This window comes from Saimiri boliviensis, chromosome 2 (genome assembly GCF_048565385.1).
Source record: "Saimiri boliviensis isolate mSaiBol1 chromosome 2, mSaiBol1.pri, whole genome shotgun sequence".
NCBI classification, from domain to species: Eukaryota; Metazoa; Chordata; class Mammalia; order Primates; family Cebidae; genus Saimiri; species Saimiri boliviensis.
The window spans coordinates 218160921-218174622 of record NC_133450.1 but is presented as its reverse complement, the minus strand read 5'-3'; the positions used below and the strand labels follow the sequence as shown (position 1 = coordinate 218174622).

The window sequence follows — 13702 nt, the reverse complement described above, 5'->3', positions numbered from 1 at the left end:
GTATATATACTCATGATTTGTGCACTTTTTCTGTGTGTACTCTCTCCCTTCCTCCCGTCCTTCTCTCACTTTGTCACCCAGGCTGGAGTGCAGTGGCACGATCTTGGCTCACTGCAACCTCTCCCTCCCAGGTTCAAGTGATTCTCCTGCCTCCGCCTCCAAATAGCTGGGATTACAGGCGCTAACCACCATGCCCAGCTAATTTTTTTGTATTTTTAGTAGAAATGGGGGTTTTACCGTGTTGGCCAGGCTGGTCTTGAACTCCTGACCTCACGTGTTCCACCTGCCTTGGCCTCCCAAAGTACTGGGATTACAAGTGTGAGCCACCGCACCTGGCCACACTTTGAACATATGAAAGTAATAATGCTACTCATACATCCAGTTTGTGTTTAGCTGTGGTACTTGCCCAATAGCAAAGAGTCTGCTCTTTCTGAATGGGTCTACTTTTAAGAAGCACAATAAGTAGGCCAGGCACCGTGGCTCATCCTGTAATCCCACACTTTGGGAGGCCAGGGTGGGCAGATCACTTGAGCTCAGGTGTTCAGAACCAGCCTGGACAACATGGTGAGACTCCATCTCTACAAAAAATACAAAAATAGCCAGGTATGGTAGTGCTTGCCTGTCGTCCCAGCTACCCAGGAGGCTGAGGTGGGAGGATCACTTGAGCCTGGGAGGTTAAGGCTGCAGCAAGCTGTCATCACACCATTGCACTCCAGCCTGGGCAACAGAGTGAGACTCTGTCTCAAAGGAAAAAAAGAAGCCCAGTAAGTAGCCCAACTGTGATCGAGACAGAGGTCCAAAGCAAGGTCCCGGGCAAGCATAGTCAGCAAATCCATCCCTGCTCATTTCCCAGTGTGAAAAGCGCTGCCTTGGAATGGTAACCAAGATCGTGGGCTTCCTTCCCCACTTTTTTCCAAAGGCAAAAAGAGAAACTTTAATTCATCAACGTTTGACTTGTAAATTCTTTCAAAGAAGAAAGTCCACGAAAGGCTCTGTGGGAGGATCCCAAGCTCTGCAGTCAGTCAGCACTGGGTTCGAATCCCAGCCTTGCCACTTACCTGCAGTGTCATCTGGACGAGTTTTCCCTTTTCAATCTAGTTTTTTCCATGTATGAAATGGGGATAATAATGTTTACCTTTTAGGATTCTATGGAAGTGGCCCATAGAAACATATTCTAAGTGGTAGTTTATTGTAGTGTTATTATCATTGTCATTATTTGTTTTGCTTGTTGCCCTCCCTCCCGGTCCACCATCTTGAAAGTATTGAACCAGATCACTCAGATTAGGGGGTGACTCTCCTGGCAGAGTTTCACTTGGGCCACAGTGGAGACTTGTCAGGTACACATGAATAATGACAGTGTTGCAAGTAGCTCCTGGTTCTCTGAAGTGAGGTAACTGGAGGCTGGGACGTCACCTCCGAATACTTCCAGTGGCACACATGACGCCCTCTGGTGGAGAGTCACATCTCGGAGGGACTTCTAGAAGAGATGACTAAACATTTGTTTCTATTATTGAACTTCAATCTTTAGCAACGTAAGCAGAAATTTCATTAATTAGTCCTAAGGAATTTTGTGACAATCAGACAAACTGTGCCCATGACTATTACATCATGCACTGAATAAATAAGCCCATTTTCCCTTCCTGTGTAGATCACACAGGTATGTAATTGAAGACCCTCTCTCCCTCCTTACGAAGCAGATATCACCCCCACATTCTGACAACAACAACAAAAAAAGCCACACATAGCAATCCAGAAATTCTTTCCTCCTGAAACATTCTACTGCCAAGAGTAGGGAGGCAAACAGCACACCCTGTATGAGTATTCAAGTGAGCAGCTGGATTCTGAGATGGGTAAATAATTTATTTTATTTCACCTGACTAGCCAGGTGCTTCAGATCCTTTCTGACACTGATGGATGGTCTCTTCCACCCATCCGTCCTGTGTCAATCAGAACAGAGATTTCTCTTGGCCCCTGTGGCAACATCTTTTAAGTGGAAAGTGAGTGTGTGTGCCATTTGCCCAGCATCCCTGCTGATTCCACAGAAAACCACTCATCCACGCTGAGTTAGTGGTAGTAAGAGCCGCAGCTGAGGATCGGAATCCCCAGGCTCTGCAGTGCCACCACAGCTGCTTGTCTTCTGATGGGGTGGTACTGGCCACCGTTCCGTTTGTTTCTGAGAAAATCAGGGGATGAGAGACTCAAACTTTGATCTGCAACACCCCCAAATTTAAACCGATTTTCCACCAAACTTTTCTATGTCCAAAAAACTCTATTAATGAAACGTATGAGACAGCTCTAGTCTTTTAAAATAATAGTAATAAGAAATAGAATTCTTACAAAGCAGTTACTATCAAGTGCTTACTGCGTGCCGAGCACTTTGCTAATAACTCTCTTTGCATGCACTGTTGCCTGAAATTCAAGCACTATTATTAGATAGTACTGATTTTATCACCATTTTTTATATGATGAAACCGGAGTGTAGGAAAAATCTAGTAAGTAAGCAAGCTGGAGTCAGAATCCAAGAGTTGAATCAGGTTGAGTCCTGAGCCTAACTAGTATGCCTTGTATGCAAATCATTGTGCTGATTCTCCATGGAACTATGACAATGTATAATACACCAAGAGCTTTCTCCCTGATTACCTCATCTAATCCACACAGCATATTGATATTGTTGTTCCCACTTCATGACTGAGAAAACTGAGGCTTGGAGAAGTTTGGAAAAACATGGTCTATGTAAAGCACTAAGTGTTGAGAGGTACATAGCTATTACTTAGTACTAACCTCCCACCCCTCAGCCATCAGATATACGGCGAGATACCTAGTTCCAGCAGAACTGAGGCAGAAACCCAATCGCATACACCAGACCCAATCTGTCCCACCACAGGGGCCTCAGTCATGAATAATCAGCCCCCAGACCAGGCAGGATGGCTCACATCTGTAATCCCAGCACTTTGAGAGGCCAAGGTGAGAGGATTGCTTGTGGCCAGGAATTCAAGAACAGTCTGGACAACATGACAAAACCCTCTCTCTACAAAACATTTAAAAACCTTAGCTGGGTATGGTGGTGCATGCCTGTAGTCCTAGATATTCAGGATGCTGAGGCAGGAAGATCCCCTGAGCCCAGGAGTTCAAAGCTGCATTGAGCTAGGATCATGCCATTGTGCTCCAACCTGAGTAACAGAGCAAGACCCTGTCTCTATAAATAAATATATGTATATTTTATATATATATATAAAATAACTCAAAGGAAGTGATTACTTCTAACTGGCCAGTTCCAAAACTTGTGCATATTCCTGCTCTTCTCCCACCCCTAGTACCTGGAGATGGATGTCCATGTACTGCGATTTCCTCCCCGTCTTTCCTTTAGACATTGTTCGTCAGCCACTGCGCTTCCTCCCTCTGGGCCCAGACCTAACCTCAGAATCCGTTCCAGCGCAGTCCTTTAAGCAACCCCTACCCGTCAATTGAAGGTAGTTCTTAAATTGAAGCCTCTCCACCACTCCTGCTCTACCAGCCCACAATCTTGCCAAACAAAGTCATTCTAAATAATTTCTGTATTTCTCTAAAATATTCTTGGAATATTTCATCTTGTCTGCTTTCCCTCTGTCCTAAAAAGTGCAAATGTCCTTCAAGTGTAGCCCTGACCTGAGATTCCACCAAGCTGAGGTTATTTCCATTAGCTTGATCTCCCATATACCTGATTCTGTGTGCACCACTTGAGGGAGGGCGTGCACTGAGACATGTGCCACGCAAACATGCCAAGGCTGGTAGGGGAAAGTAGGTTAGGGGAACATTGAAGCAGAATGAGTCAAGTGGTGACTGCAGCCACAATCCAAGAAACCCATAGTACATTATCAATAAGCGCTTCTTGGCTGGCTGACAGAAGCTAAATTACGATGCACCAGCCAAGGGAATGCACAGAAACCAATGCAAGAACCATGGCAGAGAGGGCCGAGACATCCCCACAGTGATGCCTCGTACATGCAGAGCGCCTCAGGGCAGTGGGTCCGACCCTGACCGTGTGTCAGAGTCACCCAGTCCCTGGCCTCATCCCAGACCTCCTGCCTCAGTATCTCCCCTAGATTGTGGTATTTGGGGGACACAAACTCACAGTGTTGAAAGGACTCTCTTACCCCTTATCTTTGTCCAAGCTTGTTTTTACTGACTGGGGAATCAACCTGGTTTTTCTGATTCGGTTTCATGCTGAGAAGTGGTTTAACGTTGCGCCACTTGTACTCGCTTGGTTCATTTGCCTCATGATTTATCCGTGTAGACCCTTCCCGTGTCACTGAAGGGATCTGCTACTGAACACATAAGCCAAAAGGTTCTGTGGTTACTTCCATTATCTCTTCATAAAACTATCCAGTATGTATAATCATAAGACTTGTGATTATGGTAGTTATTTATCAAAACATCGAGTACAATACCACATGTCCTAGAGAAGGCAAAAAGGTTTCGTCTCATAAACTGGCTCCAATCAAGTTTGTAATGGCTGCCCAGAGCGTTATGCTGAGGCAGCATCTCCAGCTGTGTCTAAGGGCAACATGAAGAAACTCTGTGATTGATTAAAAATGCCTGCCCTGGGCCTGAGCATGATGAGAGGCAGCATATTTGCCATTTCTTGTCTTCCCTGCCTTATCTTTCCTACCGCAGTGATTATCTAACCCACTAGTCAATAACCACAGGCTGGCACTCAAAGGAAGACTTTATTACGTTGTTAAATATACAACATGCAAAACTTTTTTTTTTCTTTTTTTTTATTGCATTTTAGGTTTTGGGGTACATGTGAAGAACTTGCAAGATTGTTGCATAGGTACACACGTGGCAGTGTGATTTGCTGCCTTCCTCCCCCTATATCTGGCATTTCTCCCCATGCCATCCCCCAACAACTCCCCACTCCCCACTGTCCCTCCCCTATTTCCCCCCAACAGACACCAGTGTGAAGTGCTCCCCTCCCTGTGTCCATGTGTTCTCATCAACATGCAAACTTAAGAAACACGATAGCAGCACAAGAGTGAGTGAAAGCATCAGTGGTGGCCTGGACTGCCTCACTCCTCAGGCCCACTCTCAGGCTAAACGTGGTTCTGGGTGGCCGCATGAATAAAACGTTTGTCCTTGTTAGTTTTCAGTGGGGTACCTGTGGGGTACAGTTCAAGTAATCACATAATCTGAACATGCACGTCCTTAGGAAGTGGATTGATCTTCCTTCCGTGTTTCCATTTCACTTTCCCATTGCACACTAAGGACGTGCCCTTCTCCATTCCAAGACATGATCAAAAGGAGACATGCATCACCTTTAACTCAGAAATCCCTAGATCATTCAGTAATTTGAAGATGGCAGTTCAGATATTAAATGATTAGTTGTTCAGTCCCTATTGTGACAGCATTTCCTGAACCAAACTTTGGAATTGACTTATACTAATGAACTGTTGAGGCAGAGGATGCATGCTATCAAGACTGCTACCAGAAAACTCTGTTACCATTTTAGTGCTTAATGCAGTGATTGGCTTAGGGAAAAATCACCTAACTGGGAATATTGGAAATGCTGGGGGCTTTTCCTGAGGCATATCTTCCTCTAGCTGCTCCCAGAGCCACCCTTTTGAGAATTCCTGTGGAGTAATCCAGGGTTATTAATGACAATGTGTCGGGTTCCTCGGGTGGCTGAGAAAGAATTGAGCATTGGAAGAAGTTGCAAAGCACTGGTGTGATGGAATTTATGGGAGTCGGATTCATGAGAGTTCACCCAGAGTTCTGTGCTCCTTTGATCACTTCCTTATCTTTGGCACCTGAGCTCCAACAGCACGGCAAGGCCTGAACATGGAGAAGATCAGATTTTCCCCATTCTACAAGTGATACTGTAAATTAGGGCCTACTTCTTCCTCGCCGACGTTGTAAGCCAGGTGTCCCCAAACTATGGCCCGCAGGCAGCATGCGGCTCCCTGAGGCCATTTATCAGGCCCCCCGCCGCACTTCAGGAAGGGGCACCTCTTTCATTGGTGGTCAGTGAGAGGAGCACAGTATGTGGCGGCCCTCCAACGGTCTGAGGGACAGTGAACTGGCCCCCTGTGTAAAAAGTTTGGGGACGCCTGTTGTAAGCTCACCTGAGGTATCCATTTACTGAGAGTATTTAGTTTGGTGATCTAACTGTCTCGTGCAGAATCTTTGTAAATGCCTTCTCTGCAGAGAGAACTCAGCCCTCAGCCAAAGACAGATCTTTCTGGGATTAAATAGTCCCAGGTCTCATTTTGTAAACTGTGCCCTGGTGCCGTGTCCTGTGCTGACTGCTGCGCTGCATTCGTTCATGTCCAGGCCGCCTCTTGGTTTGCGTGCCAAGCCTCACAGTCTAGTCAGGTTCCCTCAGACTTGTCATTGAGTCTCTTACTGACCACATATTAGAATTGGCAGCTTTTAGCTGTGGTTCCCAAACCGTTTCAGAATGGTTAGTCCCTTGAATGGAACCAGTGATCCTGGGCCCTGGTATCCCACTTGATCTCAAGAAAGTAAAGCTCTACTGGGTTTCATTTTAGTTGTGACCGAAATACGGTTTTGTCATCTATTTTAGGTGCCTTAAGTTGCTGGAGACAGCACTTTTTGTATTGTAATACATTTGATCAGTGTGTGAATACACAGGACTCTTGTAAGGCAGGTGAGTCACTCTGTTTAAGCCCTGGCCTGATAGTATAGGGATATGAATTATGGTTACAGCTCTGTCATTAATGAGTGACATCAGACAAGTCATGTCCCAGCCCTGAGCCTCAATTTCTTCATATGGAGAATGAAAACCCCAGACTAGGTGATCTCTAAGGTCTCATTAAGCCCAAACAGCCTATGTGTCTGATCTTGTGTGTAAATTCAGACAAGTTTCAAAGACTTCCCTGACTGCTCTGTGGATGCTATTGATTGGCTGTGTATATTCAGCAAAATCCACTCTGGCGAAGAGTTGTTCAGTGGCACTCCCCGGGGGCTTTTCCAGGCTTTCGTAGGCTCTAGGTAACCTGAAGACAAGAGGATTGTAGAATTGTATAAAAAGCTGCTCCAGGATTTAGCAACAGTAAGACATTTGTAGCCTTAGATTCAAAGCTGTAGGAAATTGATGAATGAACCACAGCTCATGATGTCTGAGCAAATAAACAATAACTTAGGAAATACACTAAGACATGGAATGTTAAATGCCTTAATTTTTGCCAAAGTGGTGTTTTAGCTTTTTTGAGGGGTATTTTAAGAGTACCTGAGGGGAGGATGTACCTCCCAAGAGTCAAGCATTCTTGTCTGAGACAGCAGGAAACAGCTGACAAGTCAGAACTCACCAGACAGCTAGACCTGGACTTCAACCCAAGCTCTCCAGTTTACTGACTTGATTCACCATAGCTAGTACACCATTTCATCTTTCTGGGGTTCATCTTAAGTAAGAATTTCGGTGATAATTGAGCTCTTGTTATGTGCCAGTGCGTGCTAAGTTTTTATGTACTTACGCCATTCCATCTCATGACACCCAGGAAGTTGGTACTGTTGTTACCTCCATTTTATGGAGGAGGATGCTCAGGCTCACCAAGGGAGCAGTGACTGTGCCCAGGATAACACCAGTGGGGATATGTCAGCACAATCAGGGCCTCCAAACTGGTGGCCTGGAGACCCAGTAGGATGAGGATTCCCTGGCACAAAAGTTTCCACAACTCCAGATCTGAGAACATTCTTCCTGATTTGAATTGAACTCTTGGAGATTGTGGGGAAGAGATATCCCAGTGATGCTTGGTGGTGGGAGGTTACTGGAGGATTTGTGGGGATGAAGGCATCGGTCTCCCCAGCTGGATCCAGGTGCTCCCAAGACTGGGATGTAGAGAAGGTCCCAGGGAGAATTCTCACCCTCCAATCCTAGGGCCAGGCAGGCCCTTTACTCGCCTCCCTCTCAGGACTCCCTGAGCTCCCCAGACTCGACCCTCATCACTGAGTCTGTGTCACATCCTTAACACAGTGCCTGACTTCTTATAGTAATGATCATTAGAAGGAGTAATATTCATCACTAGCCATGTATCAGGCACAATTCCAAGCCCTTGTCATGCCTTATTTCACTTAATCCTCACAACAAGCCCGTGAGGTATCTATTATTATCATCTCCGTTTTGTAGAAATTTTTCCAAAGTCATGTAGTTAGGAAGTAGGGAAGCTGACATTTGAACAGAGGAATTTCTGACTCCAGAGTTCCCATGCCTAAGCCCTCTCTACTGCTGCCTTTAGACGTAAGATGGGCTAATACTGCCTTCCTAATTAGAGGTGTTGTAAGCTCTCAATAAGCCGCTGTACACAAAAGAACCTAGTGTGGGGGCTCCCCAGAGTGGGCGCTCAGTCTGTGTGAGAAGAAGATGCTACCCTGTGCTAATTTCCTTTTATGGAAATATTTTGGTTAGTTAAAGCAGACAGGGGTCTCCTTGTGAAGACTCTAAAGCCTTGCACAAATAGTTTCCCCAGAGAGCTATATACACATTTAGAGTTGCGTTTTGTTTATTTTGAGCTGTCTTGTTAAGGAAGGATTTATATGCTGGCGTTGATGTAGGACAGCAATCAGGCAATGTTTTCTGTCTTTGACAGTTGGTGTGATAGTTTGCTTCCAGTGAAGTTTGACTCACTGTATCTGGAAGCTGTCAGAAGTGGGAGCATGAAAAGGTCATGACGGATGGCTGTGGATAAGTGGTTAGGGGAGAGAGCTGGTAAGGGAGACAAACTGCCTCCCTTGCTTCCAAGAGAAGGGGCTGACCCTGGCTGCTCCCGGCCAGCCCCCATGCTCTCTTCTTCCCCACCTGCCAGAGCTGGAAAGAAGCCTTCGAGGCTCCACTTTTGAGAGGGACACCAGGTTGGGTATAGCGTAGCTCATGAGCCCTTCCCAGCAGCGCAGCCCGTGGTGTACCACCAGAACTGCCAGAAGTTCTGCTCAAGAATGCTAGAAGGAAGTGTTATTTCATTGAGAATCACTTCACCATTAGCAAGACTTCAGCATACTTATTCTTCCCTGCATTTTAACAGGTACTGAATTCTGAAATGAAAACCAAAAATGTCAGCTTTTAAAGTTATGTGTTTTTTTTTATTTTTGCTGAAATGTTTATTTTGGAAAAAATACAGAAAAGGAAAGGATATAATTCCACTAACTAGAGTTGACCACTGTTACCAGTTTTTGGAACATATCCTTTTGATATCTTTTCTATAAATGTTTTTCCCATCCTTTTCACTTAGTATTGTGTTATAAGATTTTTTCGAGTCAAAACTTTCCATGGTTATGTTGTATTTCATCATTGTTGGGTCAGCTATTCCTCTATTATTGGCCACTTCAGGTGGAGAAGTAACAAAAGGCAGTTTCTCTCATTTCCTTGGAAATACACATGTGCTTCGAATTACTTAAAACAGTGCATACGTGACACTGTAAGGAGTGCCTCTACTGTTCCTTTAATGACTTTACGCAAAAACTTTAGCCAGGGAAATCAAAATTGTACTCAGTGGTCAGAAAGAAGAATATTGATCGGATTTCATGCTCCAGTTTGCCGTGTAAGAACAAAAAATAGATATGTGCATTTATTGGCACTTTTCAACGTTTATTTGTTCCTTGGTGAAAATTGAGAGAGAAGACTGAGGACTCCTTGGGCAGAATTCCTGACTCAAACTGATGAGGCTGTGCAGAGCAGCAAAAAGAACCAGGATTTGAGACCCACCTCTGGATTTGAACAGTGGCTGTTCCACTTTGACGCTCCCTGACCTTAGGCAGGCACCTTCCCTTTCCTGGGATATGTTATGTAAAACATTTAGCATGGTTCTTCCAGAATAGTGTATTGGCTAAGGAGATATATTCTGGAACCAGACCTCCTGAGTTCAAATTCCAGCTTTGCCACTAGTGAGCTGGGTAATCTCTGGCAAGTTACTTAACCTCGCTGTGTTTCTGTTTCCTGTCAGTAGACTAGGGACGAACATAGTAGCCACTTGATAAGGTTATTAGGAGATTTGAGTCCATGCACACAGTGGATTTCTAACCATGCTGGCACATTGTTGATGCCATTTGGTGTTAGCTTTTATGTTAATACTGGAGGTGCTCAGTGAATGCTGTCTGTAACTGGCATCACTGTTGGGCTTTAGGATAAAATTGTACTGAATGATCCCTGGTGCCCAAGCCTGCTGAAGCAGACATGACAGTGAGCCTGCCAGGGTTGCACGTTTGCTCTTTGCCTGGGCCTTTACCTTAAGAAGCGGGACTGTGTGTGCAGCCGCCCTCTTCCCCCACTGTTGTGCTGTCACAGGGAGACAGTGCGGCTTCTGCCCACAACCATCCACTCCCCGTAGCATAGAGAAGAGGCAGTGGGCTGGGCACGGTGGCTCACGCCTGTAATCCCAGCACTTTGGGAGGCCAAGGTGGGCAGATCACTTGAGGTCAGGAGTTTGAAACCAGCCTGACCAACATAGACAAACCTCATCTCTATTAAAAATACAAAATTAGCCAGGCATGGGGGTGCATACCTGTAATCCCAGCTACTCAGGAGGCTGAGGCCGGAGAACCGCTTGCCTCAGGAGGCAGAGGTTGTGGTGAGCCGAGGTCTTGCCACTGCACTCCAACCTGGGCGACAAAAGCAAAACTCCTTCTCAAAAAATAAAAAGAGAGACGGCAGTGACAAGTGGGGCACTACTCGACCTCCGCACTGGAGATCCTGCTAGCCTGGCTTCCACGGCCTCTTCCCACCGCATTACCGCAGTGATGTCCCAGGATCCTCTCTGGCTCCCCCTTCTTCCTCACACCCCATATGCGGTCCTTTGCCTACTCCTAGTGCTTTTGTCTTTAATATGCTCATCGCCACTGCCCCCCAGCTGCAACCGTCCTGCCCTGGCCTGGGCTGTGACACCAGCCTCCTCACTGATCCCCGCTCTACCAACCTAATTCCTCTTTGTAACCAAGAAGACTACCTAGGGCTCCCACGCCAAGGACAGAAAGGTCTCTGTTTGCCTCCAGAGTGGATTCTATGCCTCCTCTGTCTCTTCAGTAGTAGCTGTGCTCTCTTCCTAGGGGTGTGCAGGAAGAGCGCTCCTCCCGTGGAGTGCCTCAGGCCGAGGGCTGCCACCTGACAGCAGGAGCAGATAGGGTGCTGCTGCGCTGCCTGCGCTGCCTTAAGAAGCTGAGACTCACAGGTATTAAGAGGGTAAGATTATTTAATGGGCAAAAGGATTTTTCCCATCAGTAAAGATTCCCTTACAGGTTCCTTTAAATAGTGACTCCTCTAGGCAGGCGAGTGTTTTACAGATCATTAACTACTTGACTGAAAGCCTACAGGGCAGAGAAACTTAAAACTAAAGTGTTGGGAGCCCCTGCCAATTACAGATCAATCCAAAATGAAGATAAAGTAGCTCTGGAACTAGAAGTCAGTGGGCAAATGTGATTCGATTCAGAAAGAAATCTGATTCACATGCAACTTTTTTGGAACACACCAGTTGTTTAAATGATATTCCACCTGTCTGCCCATCTTGAACCTATTGCATTCATCTCCCACATCTTCATCCCCAAGCCTCGGTCTTGGGGTGCCCCTCTGTGAACAGTGACTGCACAATAACCCCAGGAAAGGGCGTCATTGGGAAAGTGTTCTGTGGCTGTGCAGAGCTTAGGCAGTTGATGCAGAGATACAGCCGGTAATGGATGAACTATGCGGTAACAATTTGCAGATAAAAATAATAGAAGTTAAAGTGTACTTTACATGATAAAAGAAAGATGAAAGAGGACGAGAGTCTGTTACATCTGAGATGGTTACAAAAGTCCTGCTTTGTGAAGTAGGCTCTGTTGAAAAGATTGATGCAATGGGGAGTGACCTTGGCTTGGAGCAGGAGCTGGTGATGTATGTATGAGCATCCCTCTGCTAAATGGACCCAGATTTGTAGCACTAATATACATGGGAGCCCAGAACCAAACTCAGTACGGCAATAAATCAACAGCCACTTTGGGTGTCATTTCTGGTTTATATTCCACTATTGTTCTATCACTTTAATTCATGTCACTATCATCTTTTCATCTGGAACAGTTTTATATAATTTTCCAGTGGAGTTACCTGACAAATCCTATCAAATTAACAAGGTACATTAACAGTATTGACTGACTACGGCTTCAAGAGTTGCAGGGCCATAGAACAAAATTTTAAAACCACGTCTCTGGTGATGATTTTTTCCCCCATTCTTTCTGAGAAAAGAATGTGGAGCAGGGTTATTTTCACATAAGAGATATGCACATTTATTCTGCTCTGCTCATTTTGACTTTTATAAATGTCAAGAAGCAGCAGAAAGGGAACACACACACACACACACACACACACACACACACACACATACATGCTACCAACAACCATGGCTTCAGTACTTTTCTTCTTTCAGGGAACTATAGAAATGTCCAGATCTTTAACAATTAATGACCAAATTGGAGGCAAGAGTGTAACTGGGTAGTCGTAATCTATTTTAACTGAAATGTAATAAAATTGGTCTCCTGATACATTCTCACCCTCCTGAAATCATCTAGACCTGAACGTCCAGAGTCAGCTGGACTTACGACATTATGCCTAATTGAAATATGGTGTTCCTGAAATAGGTCTAATGACAAATTCCAGCATTCGATTAGTAAAAATACCAATTGTTCATCTTTACCAAAGACCACACGTACTGACCAGGGCTAACAGCCGTCTCTGCATTGTCTCCCCTGGAGGCAGCAGAGGAGCCTCTACTATAGTCTGTCTGCACACAGCCTTCTGCCTTTGTCTAGCTGGTATTTGGGATTTATTTATGCATAAAATAAAGTACAAATGAATGGAGTGTGCAGCAGACCTAATCACTAGGATTTTGTTTATACTTGTTTTCTTTTTTAATTTTAAATTTGCTGTCAGACTGTGGTTGGGTGTGTGTGTGTGTGTGTGTGTGTGTGTGTGTGTGTTATTTGGGGGGAGGTTAATTGAACTGTTTCTTTTATCTGCTGCTGCATTAGGCTTACTAAGTTTTCTGACATTTTGCTCAAACATTTCGGAGTATGATTCGCAGGATGAAATGTGTTAACTGTGTCTTTTCTGTTTCAGTATGTACTTTTGGTTATTTTAGTTATTTCATATATCTTCATTTTGCTTTTTTTCACTTTCACCCTGACCCTTAAACTATGGCCTAAAAATTAATTACTTTTCAGGTTCCATGTGGGTCCCATTCTAGAAGGCATGTTAAAGGTTTTTGTCTCACTTCATGAACAGATTCGTGAATTTTCAGCGTAAGAGGAAAAAGAGCACATCTAGCCTAGATTATGTGTCCCGGGCTGTGCATGTATTCCTCTGTAGTACTGGGAAAGCAGTTACTGTGCATTTCCACACTTCTCCCAGGGCCCCTCCATACTTGGCATTACCTTTGTTCTGCGAATACCTTTATTCCCCCGTCACCATACAATGTGTTGCCTTTTAAGCTCTGAAAAGGAAATCTGAAGTGCCAGCGTTTAACATTCTGGATTCCTGTTATAAAGTCTTTGTTGCGTAAAGCTCACACCCAGTATCAAGTCTCCCTCAGCAGGGGAGCAGTGACCTCTGCAGCCTGAAGCCAGGCTTCAAGACTTGAACTTGGAAGGTTTTATGTAAAGGACCTTTTAATCCTCTCTTGACTTTCCTTAAATATAGGATGGATAATTATTTAGTGTCACAGAAAGGAAGAGTTATTTTGTTCCCCTA

At 45.0% G+C, this 13702-nt stretch overlaps 1 protein-coding gene across 6 annotated transcripts in view; it reads left to right on the top strand.

Annotated features, from left to right (window-relative positions):
- MAPKAP1 (MAPK associated protein 1) overlaps positions 1 to 13702 on the top strand; it is a 260780-nt gene that overhangs the window by 218190 nt on the left and 28888 nt on the right. The window lies entirely within an intron of this gene.